General features: G+C 37.4%; 1 long non-coding RNA gene across 1 annotated transcript in view; it reads left to right on the top strand.

Annotated features, from left to right (window-relative positions):
• Window positions 1-11,754, top strand: part of LOC122561726 — a 96,547-nt gene extending 84,793 nt beyond the window's left edge. Inside the window, exon 6 of the long non-coding RNA XR_006315092.1 lies at window positions 10,044-11,754. This is a non-coding gene — a long non-coding RNA (uncharacterized LOC122561726). The remainder of the gene's footprint in view (window positions 1-10,043) is intronic.
• The last annotated feature ends 768 nt before the right edge of the window (window positions 11,755-12,522 follow it).

The following is a 12,522-nucleotide window of genomic DNA, read 5'->3' as shown; positions in this document are numbered from 1 at the left end:
ACAGAGAGTGGTGAACTCGGCCCCGACAATTACAAAGGCCAACCTCCCATCTATAGAATCCATCTCCCAGGCACACTGTCAAGGAAAGGTCGCCAGCATTCTCAAAGATCCATCCCACCCTGGCAATGTTTTTCTACAACCTTTATCATTGGGGAGAAGGTACAGAAGCCTGAACACACGCACCAGCTGGTTTTGAAACAGTTTCGACCCTACTGTTGTTAGAATACTGAATGGACTCACAAACTCTTCACATTCGCCTGAATCTGTGTTTTGGTTTTTGCTGTTGCTTACCTATTATTTACTTATCTATGCTATTTAACTCTGTGATCTGCTTGTATTGTTCGCAAGGCAAAGCTTTTCACTGTAGCTCGGTACACATGACAATAAATTCAATTCAATTCAATTCAACATATTATACTTAGTTCAATGTCCTCAAATAAACTTGGTCATTGTAGTTAATTGTTTTCTTAAGGCATTTAATCCAACCCAATATGGTGAATTGTACAAGATTCTAGAATTGTTGTTCGGCTTTGGTGAGCTTAAAAATTATTATTGTTTTGTTACGTTCACTACAATTTTCAGTGCTGTAAACTGGAAATATGACAGAGTGAGTCGCATCAGTTTCTATTGACAGAAAGAGCAGTATCCTTTACTATACAGGATAATAAGATGACACAAACGAATTGCATATATTCAGCCAGACCTGTGATTTTCTGAGGCTCTGACTGTGCTTTGGTGACCTGGAGAAGTAAGATGCAATATTTGACTGTATATTTAAGGTCTTGTACAACAAACGGGCACTGGTGTGTCATTCAGATGTAAATAATGTTAATAGATTTGAAAATTTTCCTGATTTTTTTCACGGTTCAGACTTTTATTAATTAGGCCTGTCTAAAATGGGGCAGATTCCGTATTTTGGTTTCATGACTTTGGGATAAAGTAATGTCCATCAATGAGTTTTAATTTAAAAAGAGGCAAACTATGCAAGGAGTATCACAATGGTAAGGTTACCTATTTAGCAATTCAACCATTATTCAATTTCTAAAATATATCAACATATATTTTTGTTCAGGGAAGATGAGCATTAAATCATTTTTGCTTAAGACGTTGTAGATCTTAATGGAAGATTGAGGGATTTTAACCTCGTCTTGCATAATGATTGAGGGAAAGACTAAAATTGGAAATTGTATAACGTAACTCCTGCCCAGTATTTATAAGCCCACACTAACATCAACATATAAAATTATGACGTCTTTCCTTTGATAAGTTTGTTGGACATAGTGGAACATGCTTAATTCTTCAACAAAACCTTCCATACACAAAATATTAATTTTCCTTGTTTTCTGATGCATTTTGTTTTGCTTTCTTTCTTGTTCTTTAATAATCCAACTACATTTTTGCCGTACACAGTACTGGATTTGAACACTGCTGTCATCTCATTCATTCAGGCTGCTAAGTGTAGGAGAAAACTGACATCTTTTTCATTTTTGTGCCCTGTACATTCTTTACAAGATAATTATTTGTAAGAACTTAGCCTAACTTATTTCCGGACATTATTAAGAAAATAATAATTCTGTTGTTGAATCGATTAAGCATAAGTCAGTACTTCCTTAGTTAAACTATCCAGCAAATTGTTAATGATTACCAACTCCCACAGGAAAACAAATGTTGTCAATAGAGCAACATGCTGTCTATTATTTGTTCCAGGCCTATTTGATTGAGTTAACTTTGCCTTGCATCATAAACTTCGGATATAAATAAACCATGAACGTTATCGAACATTTCTTAGATTTCTCAAGGAAGCATCACAACTGCAGAGATCTATAATGGGTTTCAGCCATTTTCTGCGCCACGAAGAATTTACTGAGTTAGATTTTTGACACTCAGCAAATTAAAACAACAATCCACATATAACTAATATATTGTAAGTGATTTATTTTAGCAAGTTGTTATTGCATTGATTTGAAGTGCTTTCAGCAAATATTGATGTAAAACATGTGATACAAATTAAACACAAAGCCACTTTAATCATACTTAGCCAAAAGTGTGAAACAAACTTGAGAAGGTTGTGTTATTGAAATTCGGATCAACAGTATCAAAATTGTTTTGCTCCAAGACAGTTTTTGTTGTTTCTTGTTTCAGTTTTGTACCTGTTGATATTCAAGTTCAAAGGATTTGAAATGAAATTAAAAAGCATTCCATGTCTAACTAGCTGGGAACATTTTAAACATTGTTTTTAACCCATGTAATGTGAACAGAAAACTAACTAGCTTAGGTGCCAATTTGTTTCCTCCACATCTAACCGTTCTGAGTAATGTTTATGGTTAATTGTCAAGCAGATTTAAGGAACTAACCTCTGCGTATGTCAAACCACACTCAGAGAGCTTCATATCTGATGACTGGAACAGTATGGGCTGTCAAAAATATAAATTCAGTTCATGAACATCCTTTTTATTATTCCAAACAGCATTCAATCTCAAACCTGCAGATGTCGGCATAAGTTTTGTAAAAAGCTTGAAATCTGCATCCTTTCTCCTCTGTTCAAGCTGCTAAAGCTTCTATTTGTCAATTGTAAGTGAAGTTTGAATATTTTCTAAATCTATTAACAAATAATGCATTACTGTATCAAAACAAAACTTAGTCATGGGAACATTTGCTTTCCTTTGTTGTTTCTATGGAGATCAACTATGCTATTTGGTTATTCATGTATTCTGTTCCTTTGTATGGTGGTGGTGTGCTACAGTTCACTCATGAAACCCAAGTGGCAGTGGGCAATGTGTACTTTTTAACATGCAGATGTAGTTTGGAGCTATAGATAGTAATAGCAGAGGCTCTACAAGACAAAGCAATTCTTACCATCTGCCTTTTGTGTGCGTTGAAAGGATTTGTCACCTTGATATTTGACCTGTTTGGCCCTGTTATGAACATACCTTCCTTGGTTATCTAGTCCTAGGGTGAAATTCATAATTGGAGCTTCTGTTTCACTCTCACAGAGCTACAAGATTTCCTCTCCCTTTGTATATGTAACATTATAATGCTACAAAATGATTTTATAACAATAATAAATACTACAAATTAAGGGGTGTAGGTTTGCTCGCTGAGCTGTAAGTTTGATATCCAGACGTTTCATTACCTGGCTAGGTAACATCATCAGTGGCGACCTCCAAGTGAAGTGAAGCTGCTGTCTCCTGCTTTCTATTTATATGTTTGTCCTGGATGGGGTTCCTGGGGTTTGTGGTGATGTCATTTCCTGTTCATTTTCTGAGGGGTTGATGGTATCTAGATCTATGTGTTTGTTTATGGTGTTGTGGTTGGAGTGCCAGACCTCTAGGAATTCTCTGGCATGTCTTCGACTGGGACAACACATCTATCCTGGGACAGGCTAAGCAAAGAATGCAACAGGCCACTGGCACTTGGAGGACTGCCAGAGGCAAGGCATCTGCTCAGCCCCAGGCGGGAGAGGACCCTGTGGTGTTCGCAATCAAGGACTTCATCCACAAGGAGGAACAGGAGCAACAGACAGGTATGTGAGAAGCAATGGCCTTCATTGCTCAGGAGCTGCAGGAGTATCGCTATGCCCTTGGGATACAACTGCCTCAAGCATACCGTCACTTGGCTGCCTCTGTGGACAATTTGGTGGCTGCCATGGAGAAGCAGCTCAAGCACTCTCAATCGACAGGATAGGCACACAGGTCTACCTTCCGTACTCCAGCCACTATTCCTCATGACCAAAGACATAGTGACAGATGCATGGAGAACCTCCAGGTGCCCTTTCTCACAAGGAAACAGTGCAATGCCAGGGGGCACCCATCAGAAGTCTCCTCTCAGGCCATCCAGAGGTAGCCAGACCCTTCATTTCCATTCTGCTTGTCCCTGTCCAACTCTTGGAAGTTATAACTGAGGAGTGTGCGCTTGCCTCTGGCTCCCTCCAGTCCAGCTGTGGAATCTGGAACAACTGTAATATATCATGTGAGGGAAAGAACAAAAAAAAACTTTTGAGGACTTATTGTTAGCACGGGTGACAACTTACTGTATATAGAGCCTCACATGTCCATGAATGTCAATGGTCTTGTAATATATCTGTCTGTCTGAGTCTCTGTCTAGCCCCGAATATCATTGTGCCACCATGATACCTAACAACTTGACCAATTAGGATGTACCCATAAATTGATATCTGTGTTGAAAACCTGCTCAGCATGTGCAAGTAAGATCGAAAAGGCATTCGTAGAGCAATGGGTTCTGCTGACACCATTGGCCTTCTTGGTGAAATATCCGTACTGTTTCCCTGGCTTCTGTGTGCCGAAGTGTTGGTGTTGGACCACATGGTCAGCAATGCCTGGGACAGGGAGCTGTACAGCAGACAGGTGGCCAATGCATTATGATCACCAGGGATTAGGGAGACCCAAGATCTGAATTCTAGGCAGTGCATTCTTGCCCTCTTAAAGGCCTAGATCATTGGGTCTTGGAGCATCGTATCTCACAGGTCATGTATTATTGCCCCAGCCCCCCTGAAGCCAGGGTGCTCCTCACCATGTACAATTTCCTTTCCTGAAATGCCGAGTTCCCATTCATGCAACTTATAAATACAGTTGCACCCTTGACAATTGTCACACCCATTGGCCCAGCTGGCATCCCCAATCTTACAAATAAATTTCCACATCTCCTTCCAGTGACAGTGGCCATCACTGTCTGTCCCCTACTTTCCTTGGACCGACCTGATGGAATATCTGTGGCCCACTCACTTGAGACATTTAACTAGCTGCCCCACATGAGGAGAACCAGACTCCTGACTATGCCTCTATATTTACTAGACCCTTGGACTGTTCTCAATGAAGCCACAGGTCTGACTGTCATCCACATCCTGGACTGGAGAGATACAGATCCCTTAAGCAAGAACACATGACCACACAACTGACCATGGCCAGTCCACTGATCTGGTATCAAAAATTTCCCTTAACTTACTGTGCCATGACCCCCTGATTGATAGGAGCCTCTATGGACTTTGGCAAGGAGTACTGCCTTAAGACTCTGTGCCATAGCTGTTTGCATATGCAGTGTGTTTGCCAATAATTGACATTTCCTACAAAATGATTCCTGCCTATTTGCTCAGGTTTATTTCTTCAAAGAACATTTTATGCACTTCAGACAAATCAAACTGCCTCAAATCTAAAATCAGTTTATGAATTCACACCTTTAAGGCCAATTATTTTAATTTTAAAAATGTCATTAGCAGTGTCCTTTTTGTAGAGGTATTATTACAATAAAAATGAATCCGATGTAACAAATATGGCTCATATAAAATCTAGTTGGAATGTTTGTAAGGAAAATATGAATAGCATGTAGGTTACAATGAAAATAATAAAGTTTTAAACTATTCCTAATTAGTTATACCATTACATTCTTTTAAGTTTCACTTTGCCCCAGTTGCAGAAGTGGTGCTTTGCTATTAAGGATAAATCAAACAGTTAGTATCAAAACCTGCATGTGCGTGGTCAAATGTGGAGATTAGGAGATAGAGTCCAAGATGTCTTGCCCTTCACAAACTTCATTTAATCAGTATGTCTTGAAAAGGTATTCACATAGAAGCTGAGTAATTAGTGGTTGTAATGTGATAGAAAACAACACTTTCGAAAATGGTCGGCTGTCTTGCTCCTTCAAATGTAAGTGAACATTAAAGGGCATGGTAAACTCTTAATTACTGTCGAGAATGTGGGGCTGGAAAAGCACAGCAGGTCAGGCAGCATTTGAGGAGCAGGAGAATCGACGTTTTGGGCATAAGCCCTTCATTACTCTTAATTATTGCATAACAACCTCTCTTACAATGGGGGAAATGTACTTCTAAAAATGTGAAATTTCAAACTTTAAACATTTTATTTATTATTGGATATTTTAAAAAGAATCAAAATATACTTTTGAAAACTTCCTTTCTCTATCATCATTCTTTTAATCCCAAGTTTCTTATAAATGTATATTGCGTTAAATGTGTTACATAAAGAAAGTTACAACAAGTAATATTTATGTCTTTTATTGCACTTGCTGTATATGATTTTTAACTTATTGTTCTACCTTATAAATATCAAGTTTAGACTCAGTGTAGCTCAGAAAGAAGCCAGGCCAGTGCTTGCTCTGTTTACACAGATCCCAGTTCCGAGAAGGAACTGCATTATGTTGGCACTTAAATAACCACAAATCCCAGCACAAAATGCAAATAAAATGAATGGATAGGACCATTTTCTTGTTACCAATCTTAAAAAAAAAAACTGGGCCTTATTATGTACGAAAATGTATACAGGTCCAACAAGCGTACAACCCTTTTGCTGTTGCATTCGGAGAGTCAGGCTCACTGAGACAGTTTTAGGAGGACCAAATTCAGTTGGGGATTCAGAATGATTATTGAAATCTCGTCTTAATTGAACTCATTAACTGTAAGGGGCCTAACTTTGAGCTCCATTCTTTATGGTTGTACAGTGCCAACTGCATCCCTTTGCAGGAGAGTACACAGCTGTGTCTACAAATCCATTTAAAGCTTGAGGAAGGTGGAGCATCATTTATTAAAAATATATAGATTATTTTTTCCCCTTGCTATTCTGTTGGGTACAATAAAATCAAATGTTGAGAAAATTATTCTTGGCTCAGGTGCATTCAATTTGCTTTTTCAAGATTTAGAAGCTGCAGTGTCTCATTTATCCTTTGTTAAATAATCTGGATGGAGTTCAGATTTCCCATGGAAATCGGCCAGTTTTTCCTCTATCTGTCATTGTAGCTTTCATAACTAGCACCTACCTGGGCCAAACACAGCTTATATCTGTTCCAGAATTCTAAGAAAGCACCAGAGAGAATCTGTCTCAAGATACATCACATTTAAAAAAAAAATTACATGTAAAACTATCTTCACAATTTTGAAACCTGCCTTTGGTAGACATACTAAAATAAATTGTTACATATTTCTAGATTTTCAGTTCTTCTTTTTAGTTTCTAATGGAATTTTAGTTTGAATTCAATCACCTAATCTAAGTGAGATCTGGATTACACCTATCTATTTTTATTTAATATACAGCATAAACTTCTATCAAAAGCCATCTAAATAATCAATCAATGTGATGAATTGGCTAAAATGTGTCCTGGTGTGGTTATGATCCAGGCCTAGATTTATTTTAAATGGTAGGAAAAGCAATGACTGTCAAACAGAAACATAAATGCCTTTTTTATGTAAAAATCATTGGCAACAATTTCAAAAATGGTTGTATGTCATTCCTGCATGTAACCAACTCTGCATGAGGTTAGAACATGAACTCTTTTCACAAAATTACTTTGGCTTGGTATTTCCTTGGAGTTGTTACATTTTTACTGCTTCAACGAAACTGTGGTGAGAATGCCTCTTCTTATGTGTACAAATGGATTTTTGCATGCAAAGTTATGGCAACTGGGCCTTTGTCAGTTTTATTATTGGAAGTGTTAACTCAGTTATATTTAGTGGATTAGTACCTACCTAGGAACCAACATCTCCAGGAGGGTGATATAGAGATCAACAACTACAAGTTTTGGCAATGCAGCATTGGTCTGGGCATCCAACACTTGTCAACATGGCTATGAAGCTGTGACGCTACATGTCCATTGTAGAACCAACTGGAATTCTATGCCGGCAAGATATGGAAAAAGGACGGCAAGGGTGTCATATAGGTTCGAGTATTTATTTAATATCCTGTGCATCAGATGGACAAAGCAACCATATTGGCAGCAAAGATGTGCTACAATGGACTGGTAGGAGGAGTCTGCTAGACATCATGGCAGAACGGTGACTGAAACTGGCAAGACAAGTATGTCACTTGCCAGACCCACGTTCTGTTAAAGAGGTAGCAGAATGGATACCATCGCAGATGGTAAAAGAAGGTGGGACCAGCCACATAAGACCTGGCAATGGTATTTGCAGGAAAACCTTCAAGAACAGAGCGCCATCCAGGTTGGATCGAAAGAGATTGTGATGGCACTAAATCAGCAACAGAGTCTTGCTGTCCATTGTCCTGCAGAAGGATGCCATCTAATTCGCTCAGTTATTTTTAGTGGCTTGACATTAGTTAAAACATGGGAAAACTTTATCAGAAAGTCTAAACATTCAAATGCTTACATTGCATAGTTAATTTACATAATTGATGGAAACTTTGAAGCTGAATGTCGAGACACTGTAAGCTGAATGGCCTACTTTTGAGCTGAATGATTATATGATTTTGAATTTTAAACTGTGATTCGAAGCTAGGAGGGTCGGTCAAATTGCAAGAGACAACTCAGTGATTCTAGATAGAGTTACGCAAATTATCTGAGCGGATAGATGAAATTTGATGCAGCAAAATAGAAAGTTTGGTGTCAGAAGGAAAAATAGGCAAAATGTATAGTCAATGTCGTACGCTGAAAAAACTGTGCACAAAATTGAAGAAAACTTCAGGATATTCAAAGATTCAATAGTAAATACACCTAACCAGTGCAGAGGAACAATCAGTAAAGCCATTGAGTTATATAGCCAAACAAATCAGAAAAAGCAAAACATACTTCAAAATGCTCTTTCCTTACCTGACCTTCAAGTCCAGTTTTTCTAAGTGAGACGTGAGGGAAGTGATATCCCCACTTGTTGCCACGATGATGTGCTTTGTGTGGCATTCTGTATGTTAGTCCATGTAACATATACAGCAAAGAGTTGGGTTTATTACCAACTAAGTACACTAAATGACATCTCAGATATATGTATGTGTGTGTGTATATATAATACAATTCACACACACAGACTGAGTTATATGCATAATTCGATAGCCATTACTCTCTCTCTATATATATATATATACACTATATATATTAACTGAATGACTAATGACTAACTAGCTGTTAGTTGCTAGTACAGTAACTGTTGACTAATTGAATGAAGATTAAGATGGAGACCTCTTACATTAGAATGTCACATTGTGATTCCATCTAACTGTCTTAAAGGTGTAATTCCTTTCTGAGATCTATGCAAAAATATCCTTTCCCCCATTGAAGAATAGGAAACCGTGGGTTCCGATAAATGTATATAACAATGCAAATCTTTACTTTTATTTACATTAAGAAAACGCTTTGGCAGATGTATAATACAACTAGATCACCTTGACTCATGAGTGCAGCTTCACTCTGTGGTGTGTCGTTGTGGATGAATGTGTATCATGTATTCTGGATGTCTGGTTACTGCCTGATATGATATTTTCAGTATCAAAGTCATTGTCTTTTTGATGCACAGTTGATCTTGCACAACTGAGATGTTGTTTGTTCATAGATTTGATCATTGTTTGTGACATTGTTGTATGTCCAGGACTGGACACAAAGTAGTAGGATCTTCCGACAAACACATGTATTTGTGTGAAAATCTCAAATGCTGATTTTTTTTTTGTTCTGGTTGAAGTTGGGATAACTATCTGCATGGTAATTGATCGTGCCCTTATTCCATTTTCTTCCTTCTTTCTGACATTGCATCATGTATATTTGTTCAGGTAGTAAAATGGAAGAACTGTATAAATCTGTCTTCCAAACTTGAGAGCTGACAGTAAAAGGAAACCGTTGCCTTGAGGAGAAGCTTGAAAATTTACTATGGCTATCTCTGTCTAACATTGCACATAATGATTGTAAACTTCACCGTATGAACAATGAATTCTGTGAGACCATTAGATTGAAGATAGTGAGTTGATGAAATAATGTATTTAAAATACTACTTCTTTCACATGCCTTAGAAGAGTGAACTGTTGTTCGATGAAATATATTGAGGAACACCAAATATGTTGAATATGTCATGTGGTCATGGATGTTTACTTGTGAGAGTTATAACTAATTATTTCCAAAAGCTTATGATCAGTTTGAATAATGGAATGATTGCTGAACATATATGTATTAAATCTTTTTATTCCTTAAACTAAAGTGAGAATTTTCATTTCTATGTTGGAATTGTTTGCCTGAGCTCTCAGAAGGACTTTAGAAACAAACAACAGGCTTACATCCTGTAACTGGCATTTTCTTGTGTCTTTCAGGAATGCATCTGCTTCCAACATGGTAAGCTTGGTGAGATCACAATATTGATGAATGCACCTACAGGGAAAAAAAGATTTAAGAGATTTAAAAATATGTTGATGACATTCCTGCCACACATATGGTGCGTCAGCACGAAGCAATACTTGAAAAAGATATACATTGGTCAGAAAATTCAGAATATATGAGGACAATAAAGTTGAAGAAACAGAAAAATCTTTGAAGTCACCTTTGTCTTGTGGTGTAGACATTTTACGCATATCTTCCAGTTTGATAGCACTTGAAGAACATATTAATCTGAGCAAGTTGATTTGGTTCAGGGTATTTTGATATTTTTTGCTGTTGAAACTAATCCTCATTTTCTTGCATCTTCCATGAACTGAAAAATATTTGTGTCATACTCATGTTTAGATTTTCCACGAACTACGATATCACCAGTGTTATGGAGATAACTTGGTAGCTTTTATATGATATAAAACAGATGTTGTTGGAATATACCCTAGTTGATGGACAATTCAAATGAGAATCTGAGAAAACAATATCCACTATTCTAAAAGTTGTCAGTTCCAGTGACTCTGGGGAAAGTGTATGGAGCAATACTTTTGGCATCATGCTTTGAAAAATACTTGATTCCTGGAGATTTGGGTATTCCAAGCTAGGAATCCTATGTGGACATATTTTTGTGCATTTTTAGTCAACTTGGATCAGAACATACACATTGAGTGCCATCTTTCTTCAAAATTCATCAATGTGAAGCTTAACTTTATGAACAATGTTGTTTTGTAGCATGGGACGCACCTTCAGTTTTAGTTTATCCTGAGCATGAATATGGCACTTGGATGGAGGGTCAGTGTCGGGTTGGGCATCTCTTCCAGATACAATAATGCACTGCCTTCAAAGTTACCAATAAAATTAAATCAGTCTGTGTAGAGGTTAGTCAGATCATGCATAAAGTCAATGTTGCATTCAGAATTTTTGATGTTTGAATTAACTAATGAAACATGATGATAATTGGATCTGTGCATATATTTAGAAAATGGTAGAGGGTTCTTCTGTAAAATGTAAAAGGCTTCAGTATCCATTCCAATACATTGGCATGAAAGATGAGTAATGCCAATGCTTGGGATGCCAGACCCATGGTAAACAGTTAGCTTATCATGTGTGGTCTATGTAACATTCTGCTATTTTGTTTCGTACAACATGTGAAAAGAGATCAAATTTGCACTCACATCTGTGTCTACTTTTTCATATAGTGTGTGTTGTCCATTTATTGGGGATAGATCACTTGGATAGAATTAAGGTTTCATCTTTGCTGCTGGTGCCCATGTGGTGTATCAAATTGACTATATGTACTGTCTGACTGTATACTACAAGCTGTAACACTGCACTTACCTCTTGGACTTTGTTAACATGCTTGCAATAAACAAATGAAAGGTACATTGTAATTAAGAATCACACAAAAGCAAATTTTAGGCATTGATGGGTAATGGTGATATGCTTATGGGCCAGCCAATGAGACAAAATAATAAAAAAAAGCACTGATTCATTGTTCATTGCTTTCCATATGAAGAAAGTTTAATTACTTAGGTAGTCATTGAGCTCTCCGTATTTCCTCCTGGCAAAGCAATTTGTGTTCAATTATTTAAGCCAATTGGATTTCCATGACATTGTATAGATAAATGATGTGCCGTATTAATGAGACACTCAGTTCATGCCTAACCACATTGCTCTTGACTTGCATAATTTAATGTGAAAGAAGTCATGGGACAAACATTATCTAGATGTGATCATGCAATTCAGCAATGATTCTTGCCAAGAAAAGGATGACAGTGGATCCTAACTAGATGAAAGTTAGTGAGTCTGCTTTTTAAATTTTTTTTCTGGATCTGGTTTGCAAGTTGCAGGCTTGTGCCTATAGGTTGCAATGATAACAAAAAAGAGAATTGTAATACCATTTTTCACTTCCATGCCAATTTCAGGAAGCAATATGGTATAATTAACTGACCTCTGGACATAGATTAGGTCTTTTTTAATATTAAAAATGTATTGATTCTGTATTTTCCTTTATTTGAGGAGGCTTTTAAAAAGTTGGAGCTGCCCTTTCGGCAACTTTTAAAAGTCCTCAGGCCTGCATTTGACCCACTTGTTTTAAGTGAGACAGTGTCCTCACAAGTGTTTCCTGTTTAAGTCTTGGCTGTAGAACTTTAGTTGTTGGATGTAAGTTTGCTCCCTGAGCTGGAAGGTTCATTTTCAGACATTTCATGACCATACTTGGTAACATCATCAGTGAGCCTCCAGTAAAGCACTGGTGGTGTGGCCCGCTTTTTATTTATCTGTTTAGGTTTCCTTGGGTCGGCGATGTCATTTCTTGTGGTGATGCTATTTCCTGTTCTTTTTCTCAGGGGATGGTAAAAATGATCCAAGTCAATGTGTTTGTTGATAGAGTTCTGGTTGAAATACCACGCCTCTAGGAATTTTCGC

This window comes from Chiloscyllium plagiosum, chromosome 23 (genome assembly GCF_004010195.1).
Source record: "Chiloscyllium plagiosum isolate BGI_BamShark_2017 chromosome 23, ASM401019v2, whole genome shotgun sequence".
In the NCBI taxonomy this organism is placed as follows: domain Eukaryota; kingdom Metazoa; phylum Chordata; class Chondrichthyes; order Orectolobiformes; family Hemiscylliidae; genus Chiloscyllium; species Chiloscyllium plagiosum.
This window is presented reverse-complemented; position numbering and strand designations above follow the sequence as displayed.